Here is a 12087-nt window from a genome sequence, read left to right as displayed (position 1 = left end):
AAGAGCAAGTGGTGCATGCATTTTTTGTATAAAAGATAACAGGCACTTTACGTTTGTATTTCACACTACTCCCGGTTTAATTTTTTATTTAACGCTGTCACACGAAGTAACGTAAAAATTAATTTGTTGGTACCACTTTGTTTCAGTGAGAATCAATTAAGTACATTATAAAACGAGCTGCGTTTGCTCCACCCTGACGTAAGTTTAAAGTGAAAGGCACAAAAACGCCCGTGTGTACGAGATTTCGGCGCACGTTAAAGATACCCAGGTGGTCAAAATTAATCCGGAGCCCTCCACTACGGCGCGCCTCATCGCCTGCGTTGCGTCGGCGCGTTAAACCCCCAAAATCAATCAATTAAAGTGAAAGGCAAAAGACCATATATGTGCAACAAATGGCTGTGTATCCGGCTGCTTCACTGCAAGTGTCCCTGGAAGGCGGTAGTTCTTTTCCCGCCCCTGCCTCGTACTTTCCTGTCCTAATCCTTTCCCCTTCCACCGCTTCTGCTCTTCCGCTTCTTTCTCCTGGCATGATCGATGCAATTGCTCAGCGCAATTTATTTTCCTTCATTTGCACTGCTGGTGGTGGTTGTGGTTTGCGGGAGAGGACAAGGAAAGGAAAAGCACTGGGGATATTTTGAGCTCGTAAGGGAGCTCACCTGCATACAACCCAGTGTAAGGGAAGGGAAGTACAGGGGGAGTGAAATGATAAAGTAGACAGAGAGAGAGAGAGAGAGAGAGAGAGAGAGAGAGAGAGAAGGGTATAAAGAGACGACAACGAATAAAAGATAGGTCTGTCAGTCTGGGCACACCACTCAGACACTGCAGACCGGGCAACAGCAGCTGCGTGAGGCCGGTCGTCTCCAGGTAATGGAGCAGGTGGGCGAAGACTTCCCGTTGGGTTGCCGCGGCCTCTTCGGGAACAGAAGGTGCTCCATGCCGGCGCTTGGAAGGCCTCGACGCTGGAGTGCTCGGTGGAGCTGTGCGCTCGACCCCGCGCGGTGGTGCAGAGGCAGATTGGCACTGCTCACGCTTGATTGGTTGGAACAGCGGGGGTATTTTTCTTTGATTTGCATTCTGTTCACGCAGAAGCACAAGCTAAATTCTTCCTTTTCAACGCCATATTTTATCCCGCAGTATTCTTTTTAATTTGATATTGTACACAATGATCGGACGCGTGCATATTCTTAAAAGAGAGCGGATACTTTCGTTTATGCACTGCACTTTTACCTAAATGTGTCACAAGTTTTTATTGCGAATAATTATATAGATATTTATGGGTCATGTCATGTTTTTCCTCCGCTTGGAATCATCTGTCTTAAATGTGGAAACGTACAAACATTCTTTCCCTTTGTCTGAAGAGAGAAAAACCAAACTGTTCGTTTATGTAGCCCTGCAGAGACTACTGTCTGCATTAACTGCATGTAACAATATCGTTACGTGACAAAGAGGGGTTATAGTATACATGACGTATACATCTGTAGCCCACACATCCCTGAGTGCTTTGCGGCGCAGAATGAGAACAGACACGCCTGCTGCAAAATGAAAAAAAAGGGAAATCATACGCACATAGAACCGAACTTGTGCGCATCACATTTTGGCATGTCAAAATGACGAAGACCAAGAAAAAATCACAGCTCTTTTCCTCGGGGAAAGATAGCTGTACTCGGGAACAACTTAAAAACCGCAATGGAAGTTGCCTCTGCGCTTCATAACCGCAGCCGGATGTTCCTCCACTCGCCGCAAGTAGGGCGCTACTAAATATATTTTGAACATTACAGGAACCATTAACGTGATTTTGTGGACTTGCTATGCTTATAAACTGTTGCATTGACGACAAACAAACTACATTTGAAAATACAGACGACATCACGTATTCATTGCAATCTCCTTTCAAAACGCGCGCACTGGGTCCGTCGCTTAGGCGGAGTGATAGCGTGCATGATCTATAGTGCTGTTCTTAACGTGTCCCCGAGTATGTAATCGAAACTTCAGAAAATCGAAATCTGAGTTAAAGTCTAAAATACAAATTGCTTCCACCGTGTCCAAACCGCGCAATCGAATGGACGTCCGCTTCATAACGCTTGGGACGGAGGGTCATTTACTACCACGCCAAGCTTTTCTTTTTGAGGAGCTTCACCTTTCATAATTGTAATCATCATCTGTGTCATCACGTGCCATTTTCGAAAACCTAGTCTCTAAAGTTGGCTTTCCTGAGGACGCGTGTTCGTGTTACGGTCTACGGTGGAAATGAGCCGTAGAAAGCTTCGATTTAATAAATCAAAAGCAACTTGACAGTTCATTACAGGCAGATTTCAATGCACTCTGCGGTCTTGATTAGAGTGTAAGAAATATGCAGTTCTCTTACAAATTCTTACGAAGAAAAAAGAACGTTAATCAAAAAAAAGTTGCTTCCATTAGTAAACTGGAACCCCGAATACAGAGAAACCCATTACTAAGATCTTAGATTTCAATCTCAATAGCAGCAATACGCTTTTGTGGTCCCTGAGCTCTTTTACTGGAGAAAAAATGCACAGTGAGGTGCGCGTCTTGTTTTCGCCTTCAATGCCGGTGAAGTACAATCCATGGGCCGTTCCTCGGGTGAGAAACAAAAGCATATGAATCCATTTCCATCGTATTCTGAAAATCGAAGGGAGAGAATATGTTATACAACTTGCAAGATATTCGCTTGTCTCAATTTCCATGCGAGGCAAACAATAGGCTTAAGCATTCAGAGCTGCCCTTTCTCACAATTGAATTTCGGAGAGGTGCCTACCGGTGCACGCTAGAGTATTAGCCGCCATAGACCACACTTATGGTGCATATTACTTGCGTTAATAAAAAATCTTTATTTCGCCCCAGCGCCGCAAAACAGCAGCGTCTAGAAGGGAATCCCGGTACAGTTTATGCGACTTGAACCGAAAATGTTGCGTTGTGTGCTACGGTGAAATGAACTTTCCATTCTTTCCGTAGTAAGAATTGCTGGGTATTCCGAGGAAAGCGTCTAGCGTGTTCTCCAAATCCCTCCCTGTGTGTTTTTGTGTTCAAGAAATAAACTGTAACAGGTAATTATAAGTGTTCTGAGCTCTGACGAATCTTCTATACCATATCAGCGAATGTTTACGTACCAACCTTTGAGACTTCATCCAATAGAAAAAGCTGCTGCTCCGGGGTCGATGTGAAACTGTACACTCTAGTGTCATCTCGTGCAGATAGCGGCCGTATATTAGGCGCAACAGCAGGATAGTGTGTGGATCGCAACTAATTTCGTCGACGAAATTAGTTTCTCCCAAAGCAGTTGTTTAAAAAAACTTAAACAGGCACTTCAGGGTACTGCCTTTACGTTGTTCCTGTCCGTATGAGAAGCCTCCTTTAAAGCGACCTTTATCCTCTGGGCAGCACAGAAAAAGCACCCATTCGTGAATATCTCGTCTTGCACTATAAAAATTGTAATACAAGTCAATCAACACTTATATAAAGTTGTCTGTTACTGAATAATTTCACGCGCAGTACTTCACATTTAAAATGCCGAAAGAGCACAAAACCTTCAGCAGTCCTTGCCCAGCCTGTAATAACCTTGCTAAAATTCTTGTTGTAAACATGTTGAATGTCGGTAACGCCTGACACGCCTAAACAGAAAAAAATTGGGAGAAGCCGAGGTTGCCTTCATTTACAGCGTTTGGTACGGACTTACCATTTGCGATGGGCCCAGCTCGAGGCGGTACTTCTGCACCAATCTAGCGACAGTGTATTTCAACTCCAGCATAGCAAACCTCATGCCAACGCAATTTCGAGGCCCAATTCCAAACGGCGCAAAGGCTAACTTCTTCAGGGAACATTCGTTTTCTGGCGAAAACCTGCAATGAACAAACATAACAATCTTTCACTGAAAAGCGAACGTTTTTTTATCTAGCACAAGACTGTTATGCGCAAAAGATAAAAGAAGAAGCCGTATATCAATCACTCCACACTTTTCTAGAGACACGATGCTTACTTCGTGAATAAATAATTTGCTACACCTCGTGAAGGAAATATTTTGGTCAGGTACACGTCAAGCAGGTAGCGTTGTCTTCGTCACATTCATGACCGCCATTCCTGCGCTAAATTAGCGGTATATTTTTCGCAGTTGGGCCGCAACCTCAAAATACGCTAACTGTAGGAGGCCAGTCCTTCCCAGCGACCACGGAAACGCACTTCGCTGCAGGAATGTGCATTTCAGTGGTAAACGCAACGCCCCGAACTATAACGTACCAGGCTATATAGCATAATTTTAGTTACCTTGATGACTTTCCGGTGGTCGTGTTTAACCACAAAGAGGTCACTATGAGACGGCCGTAGGGAAGGCGAGTTTCATTGTTGCTGTGCACTCAGTCAAAACAAACATTGCAGCGGCAGGTTTTGCTTCAGCACGACGTCATAAAGTGAGCGGAACTCTGACGAATGTAGAGCCCTGAGATTGACGTCATTCGGGGAAGGGTGAGGTAGAGTTGCAGGAAGTCAAGGTACTACGTTGGCTGCTCATGTTGCTGGTGTTTACTCTACACATCGTCCGAAATTATAGCCAACTTGAAAAGTGCGCGGAACGATAGAATGATAAAACGTTCGTCATTCCTACAAACAACTACACTTCCTTACATATCAGCAGCACTGGCTTTCTTTTTGGCACGAAGTAACAAAACACTGCTTCACCCGACAGAAACAGGGTGTATCTCTTCATAACCGAATTGAGACTATCGGGGGAAAGGCTACGATATTAGCAATATCATTATCGAACCCATAACGAGAGCAAAATTTAAGAGTGGCATCTCGTCTACAGTATTACTAGAAATTGGCTTGGTTATCGCTGTATTGAAGTCTGTTTCTCACTATTCGTTTTTTACTTACTATTTCTCGTGTACCGCCTTACCGGCCATCAGAAGCCCAGCGCGGTAAGCTAACCCGCACCCTGTTAGCTTAAAAGCCCTTTCGTTAACATTTGGCGATGCATGTAGTCTTCTGCAAACACTTGGAGTGGAAATCTATCTGCAATTGTGCCCCAATAATGAATAAAAGTGAGAATAAGCAAATGTGCGGAATATTAATGCTCATGAAGTGGAAAAAACTAAAAAGATTTATGCTGCAGTTCTGTCCCGCTTTCAGCAGAAACAAAACTATCCATCTGGATTGACGTATGGTGGCTGTATTCTCACAGCAAGATTCATTGCTTGATTCAATGTTTGTTTTTATTGCATCTGAAGTATTCATTAGACAGGAATCACAGTAATAAAATTATTGGCAGTGAGCTTCGTTGCCCTGCCTTTTCGCTTGTCATAATATTTTCCGCTGGGAAATTCCAACTTTCCCTGGCGTACACATTGGCATTCCACACTAATGTCGCTCGAGACGACCCAGACTCTGCTACGCTGTTTCACAGAGCGCGAAGATGAGGTGGTGTCCTGGTCGCATCGACAACGCCAGGTTCCTAAATTAACCCAGAGCCCTCCAGTAAAATGAGCCTCACATATCAGGAGTGCCTTCGGTGCTCAGAACAGCCAAGCAGAAGGCAGTACTTTATACCAAACCACGGTAGTACGGGGCGTTATTTTCAAGTACAAAAAAGCGCACACGTCACTGCCGTGTCCGTCAGTGAAATTTAATTAACGGAGCGCGGGTGCCTTGCTTCAGGTAACTATATTCAAGGTTATCAGGAGTGAAGCTGCCGGCGCGTATGCATGGTAAGGTGTCTACCGCGAAGCAGTGATACCAAAAGTCGTTAGAGAACAAGACGGTTTGATTTTGGAGAGAAGATAAAATTACGTTTTCAGAAGCCTGTCGGTGGACGTACCAGTAGGGAGCCTCAGTGCATGCTTATAGGCTTTCCGGATCATGGTGTCAATCTTGGCCAAATCGCCCTTGCTTATTATAGCATAGGGAATGGCGTAGCTAAAGCGTGAGGTGACGAAGGCCTCTACCAGACGAAGGGTGTCCGCCTCCTTCAATCCCCTTGCTTTGGTGGTTATTCTTCGGAGCATGTGGGTAATTTGTCCCGTTGTGTGACTGAGCCGGTTAAGAAGAATGGTGTTTGAACAGTCCTCTTGAAACGTCTTACGGAGGACTTTGATATGAGGTGACGGTAGGATGGTATGGCCGTCCAGGGTGATCTGGATGCTCGTATCTTGGTCTTTTTTTCTTCTCTTTACGACCATAAGAAGTTCCGACTTGTGTGGTGAGCAGGAAAGGCCGCACGTCCTTGCGTAGTCACTCACAGCATCAGCGGCCAGCTGGAGACGGTCCTGCATCTCGCCTACCGAACCCTTGCCTGTCCACACTGTAAAATCATCGGCAAATAAGCCGTGGTGCAGATCCGGGATGGCCCCAGGATGGTAGGTAGGCCTATAAGGGCTATGTTAAAAAGTAGGGGAGATCCTTGCATGTCCCGCATGCTTTGAACGCTTCCACACCATTCTTTTCAAGAAATGTATGCAGAAACGTGTCTAAAGGTAACGTTCGAGATATCACGAAGCGACATCTCGAACTTTACCAATCATTATCGGAACGTTCTCGAACCAGAATCTTTCGCACACTTCACAACTTAATCTGAAAGTCTGTCCAGAAAGTCCCTGAAATTCTGCGGTCTTAAAATTGTGCTCGTCCAATTTACTGATGTGGCACCTGCTTTACTTTGCCACATTCTCCACCACAGGCAGGAATATGCTGTACTGGTTTGTTGAGCTCCCTCACAGAGAGCGGCGTTATGTATTTTTCAGTGGTTCCGTACCTTTCCTCCTTTGACTTCAGGATTAGGTACATGGCTTGCTGGAATGTCTTGCCTCCACATGGAGTGTGGTGGAAATTTCCAAGTGCGGCAATCAAAAAATATTTAGAAAAACGCAGCCATACACTTAATTGGCATAAAACGCAAAGCTCCCTGCCTTTATATGGTATCTAATCCATCATCATGGTGTCCTTTAGCGCCATCATTATCAGCAGTTTCAGCCAGCACGCGCACAGAACATGCTTGGCACCAGGTCTGGAGCAGCACCCTGTTCCCCGCTCCTCGTCCTTGCATTGGTACAGCCGTGGCAACCTCAATAAACGTAGACTTCTCCACCTGATCCCGTCATCCGCCTACAAACCAATAGTGCTGCGCAAACCATTGAGGAACAGAACGCGCTCTCAGTGGCACCTGAGCACACGCAGTTATGGGCGCGGTTTTCGAAAGTGATTTTGGGGCGTTGGCAACAGTAAAAGCATACCGGTACCAAGACTTACCGGCAGGGATCAAACACGTCGGGGTTGCGCCAAAACCGCGGATCCCTGTTGAGGTGATACTGCGACACAATGAAGCAGGTGCCGGCTTTAAAATTGGTTCCGTTGAACTCGAAGTCTTCTTTGGCCTGCCTGGTTACAAACCTGGGGTGAACGTTGATTACTTATATTTGCAAAATAACCGATAGATCGAATGAGGGCTATGATTGAAGGGGTACTGACACCAACATTTGGGGTTATTATTCATAGTTAGCTTCCTTTACCAAAGCAGTAACACGGGAAAATATTAACGGCTTACAAGGCGTGGAACATACACTCGTTCGATCTCACTTTTCGAGCAGACGAACAGCAGGCGGAGCAGAGCACAGAGATTGGACGCCAGGGTGACATCAAAGCCGGATTGCAAAAGCATTGCTACCTAGCCAAGTATCCATGACGTTTCGCAGAAACTTTAACGTCACGTTGCATGCTCGGCCAGGCAAGCGGCGACTAGGCGCTGGCGTGTTCACGAACTGGTGAACGTACCATAGTTACTGGCATACCCTCTCTACAGAAAGCCACTTTTGCCAAAAACGCAAGTTTTACATGCGGGAAAGGAGTCGGTAATAAAGCCGTGAATCGCAACAGAAGTCGCCATAAGGACTTTATTGAATGAAGTATTTTGCTATGCGTGGCCTTTACGTCACCAGACAGTTAGCCGCACAGCCCCGGCGGCGGAGCGGTCGAAACGACTCCTCTACCAATCTCCGGAGTGTTTCGACGTCCGCAAAAAAAACGGCAAGGTGAAGGCGTGGTTCTGTCACAGCCGCCCTCCGGGGTGCAAGCGAAGGAAACCAAAACGGACAATTTTCAGACGGTAATATGCAGATAATTATCATGCGTTCAGTTATTTAAAGTGCTGTTTAGTGTTTGGCAGGCTATTAAGCATCGATAAAAGCAATGAAGTTGGAACAGAAAAATTTGTTGTCAGTACTCCTATAAGCGCAGTTGCAGCCTAATGACTTTTACTGGAGTCCAAATTCCGGGCCATGTGTCACTGTAAAAATGAACATCGTAGTTTATTTTATTAGAAAATATCTCCTGGATAATTTTGCGTAGCAAAGCATCATACACATTTCAACATCCTAAGAGGCCAGTGCTATATATTGCTCACGACATCTCATCCCATATTTCAGCGCTCATACTTGGCAATTACCATGCCGAACTTACGTAAGAACTGTGAAAACTCCGAGTACGGAAAGCTTAGAAGTTGTTTAGGTAGCAATGTGTTAGGCTCCCCACAACACTCGTGATGCACAATAGAAGAGTTTCGCTCCGAATTCACGCCAGAAACACTTGTTACAGACTAATCTCGTCTCTTGCAGCTTATGTTTGCCAAACAAATGTACAGATAGATGTGATGTAGTCACTATAACATGATGTTACGATTACTTGGAAAAAGCCGCAATAAGGGTTTTGTGAAACCTGCGATGACATGTGGATTACATCGAGTTTTACATTAACGGTGGGCGGTTGCACAGCTTATCCGCTTTAAAAGCAAACGTCCATATAAAAGAATACGTCAGATATCGTATCAAAGAGGAAATAAATGTTAAAACTATCAAACCGAAGACACAAAATTGTGCTCTGTTGTAATAAAATATAAATGTTTCACATTTGACGGTTTTATTACGTGGCTGGGACTCATAAATGCCAGGGAGGTTTCAGAAACGTGCCGGTATTGACAGTATACCATTTTTAGAACAGCAAACGCAGCGTATCATATGGCTGAGCGTGACCTTATGTAATCGCTATAACTGGAAATAACACAAGGCGAACGGAACCAAAATAAGCACTTTCAGATAGCTGGGGCACACTATTGAAAACCTTCACCGGCCCACTATTGAAAATGGTCATTATTGAAAACCGCACGCCGACGACCGGTAAATATACAAAACGAACGAAAGATAGAAAGGAAGCTACAGATTCGGGACCTGCAATACTTTTTTCAACTCTCTTCTTAATCTTAAATGCCTTCAGAACGTAGGAAGCAAACACATCGAGTACTTATAATAGGGAGTCACAATGTACTTCATCCAGAAATTACTGCTCCAAGCCCACGAGATAACCTGTCACCCCCGTCAAAAGATTTATCTCTCTCTATCGAGCCTGGGCGTTCTTTGAGCGCTTGAATTACGTCATTACAGCAATGTAGCGACTATTGGCCGATTCCTTTCTGTTTCAGCCACAAAGCAAAGCAAGAAGGTAAGGCGCACTGTTTTGCTGCAACCAGCAGACCACGCAGTGCCGCTGTGCGCTCAGGATAGCTAGGGCTTTGCCAATGCTTCCAGATGAAAGCGGGTATCGGAAGTGTTGCAGTCTATTTAGGTTGATTACAAAATAGCGTTTCCATCCTTTTTTGTGTCGCCTGAATACTTTCTGAACGAGTAAATCTGTCCACTCCTGCTCTCACTCCTGTCCACTCCTGTTTCGCCAACGTTCTACGTTCCCTGGGGTTTCTATGGGAGCGGCAAGGTGCCATTACGGCGGCTTTCGCTTACGCAAATTTCTCGTTCAGCCCAAGGCCGCCGACACCGTTTTTTTGCGCCGTGGGGCCCTTGCGCGATGCTCTAGAAACTACATGGGCGATACCCATTCTGTAGGCTGTTTGAATAACCTAGACGTTTGGGGCAGCTGGACTTGCAGTTACAGCTTTCATTACAGTAGATTGAAGGAAATATACAAATAATCTCTCGGTTAGTCACATACGCTACAAAAATGGCAAAGTTTATAAGTAGGCAGTTCACAGATGAAGACATTAGCCTGTCCCAATCAAGGAGGTGAGTTTGCGCAAGGCTCTAAATCGTAAGAACTGCATGGCTCAACACATTGAAAGCCTCAAAAGAAACCGAAAGCGAAACACTCATGGTGAACTTAGACAGCCGTATTTGTGGAAGATTGAAGAAGTAGCTATTGGAAGAACGGTGTAGCAGGGAACTTTATTACCGTAGAGAAAACAAACTACCCTTAAGGAGGGTGATGGTGAATATTTTGGTGTTGCCATGACGTGAAAGCACATCTCTTGAATGAACCGCGGCGCGGCTAGTTTCAGCACTTCTCTAACGCACACAAGGTGCTGCTTAATGCCGCGCAGTGCACACCATAGCGAAATGTTTGGTCTGTGTGTCTGTCTTTCGATCTGTCTGTCACTCATTCAACCACTTCTAGCCCGGTCGCAAAATTCGATGTGCGTGCGTTTGCTTCACGAGAAATGAACTGCTGCCATGACTCATTATTGTGCACATTATTAATGGTGTATTACCTCGCTGTCCTATGTGAGGCCTAGGCAAGATTGAAAGTGTTCTTTGTATTAGAAATATTGATATAGTGGTTTTTATTATTGAAATAAACAAGCAGCCACGAGATTACAACAACGTCCATAACAGGCTAGATGAAAGCGCGATTATCGCAGAACATGACGCTCCGGCTGCGGAAGACTTCATAAATAGAGGAGCTTTAGTTTCATCCTTGTTAGGCAATTACAACCGACGTCGCTGTGCAGGTGTGTTTGCTCTTTGTGACCGCGACCGTGTCTTCCGCTTAGCCACATGCGCCGGCAGGATTTCGAATATCCGGGGAAGGCACCGACGCAAAATTTGGGCTTCTCGCGGTGAAGAGACACAGTTTGGCCGCTTATAACGAACCTATGGACTGGAATAACATCCGTGGAGTCGAAATGATCCCCGCACACGCGCACGCGCTTCATTCTACCCTAAACTCAAAGAGTCCGTCTGGTGTAGGGAATGGCTCTCATCCATCTGTCGCGCTGTTCGCTGTCGCTAGAGAAGCAGTATAGCAAATATTTTACTTATGTACTGCAATAGCCAGAGTGGCAGCTAGACAGGCAGTGCATTTGAGACATCGTAGTTTGTATAGTTATACCTTCGCGATAAGTGGAAAAAGGTATGTCGCACAACAAACACCACAGCAAGATCACGATCCAATGCGCTATCAATGCTGCCGCAGCCTTCCAAGCCGCCTACACCGGACTCACCGCACCGCCGCATGGTAGTTTGGTCAACATATGAAGCTTTCCAGTGGCGTTACGCGGACGTTTTGTGACCAGAAAACCATTGAAGGACTCTGGTCATACTGATCCCGCTAACCTTGATAACGTGCCTAAAATACAGAAGCAATAAAAGTAGTGCGGGGAGAGTTCTTGGTTACTTCTACTTAACCACTACAGTTAGAGTGGACGCTATCTTTCATGTTGAAGTATGGGTAACGGAGGCGATTACATATTCACCACCTCTAACATAATAACAGCTGCATGCGCAGATAACCATTGCCCGAAAGAATGAGTTATGCCTCGGTTATCCAAGGCAAGTTTATGAATGTGTATCCGTGGCAACTGTTTACAGGACGCTGTTTCAACAACAAAACGCACTTTCTCTACAGCCTACGGGCTAAGTTCCAGGTACGCGGACGATCATAACGCTCTTGAGCTTGCTGCATCAATCAGGAACGCAGGTAAAGTCATGGATCGTCACACACCATACAATGTAAATTAGACTGGGAAAATTGTGTCTTAGGAACCCGCTGCCCATTTTAAGAGGGCAGCCTAGCTTTGACATGTATTCGCCTCTAAACTACGTTTATGCTGAAGCAAAGTCATAACTATTGATAGAAAAGAAAATTTAAAGAAAGCTTCCGCTTGTGGCATCCATGTGGTCGGTTTGGAAATATTAAAAACCTTATCTTTTCGTATGTTTAAATATATCTTTATAGCGAAATTGATTACATACGCTGATGGTGCCTTTACAAGTCATCATATCGCTGCCCCTTTCAGAGACAACATGAAAC

The 12087-nt window shown here is 45.2% G+C and overlaps 1 pseudogene across 1 annotated transcript in view; it reads right to left on the bottom strand.

The window, feature by feature from the left end:
* Positions 1 to 2273: 2273 nt before the first annotated feature.
* LOC144168833 (cytochrome P450 3A14-like) overlaps positions 2274 to 12087 on the bottom strand; it is a 65137-nt pseudogene continuing 55323 nt past the window's right edge. Inside the window, exons 12-14 of the transcript XR_013322253.1 lie at positions 7249 to 7389; positions 3692 to 3854; positions 2274 to 2637 (exon numbers count right to left, since the gene is read on the bottom strand). The product of XR_013322253.1 is annotated as a cytochrome P450 3A14-like (transcript). The remainder of the gene's footprint in view (positions 2638 to 3691; positions 3855 to 7248; positions 7390 to 12087) is intronic.

The sequence above is a fragment of the Haemaphysalis longicornis genome, unplaced genomic scaffold (assembly GCF_048455015.1).
Source record: "Haemaphysalis longicornis isolate Haplotype H1 unplaced genomic scaffold, Haemaphysalis longicornis Haplotype H1 scaffold_2, whole genome shotgun sequence".
NCBI lineage: Eukaryota > Metazoa > Arthropoda > Arachnida > Ixodida > Ixodidae > Haemaphysalis > Haemaphysalis longicornis.
Note: the sequence above shows the minus strand (reverse complement) of the source record. Positions and strands in the feature narration are given on the sequence as shown.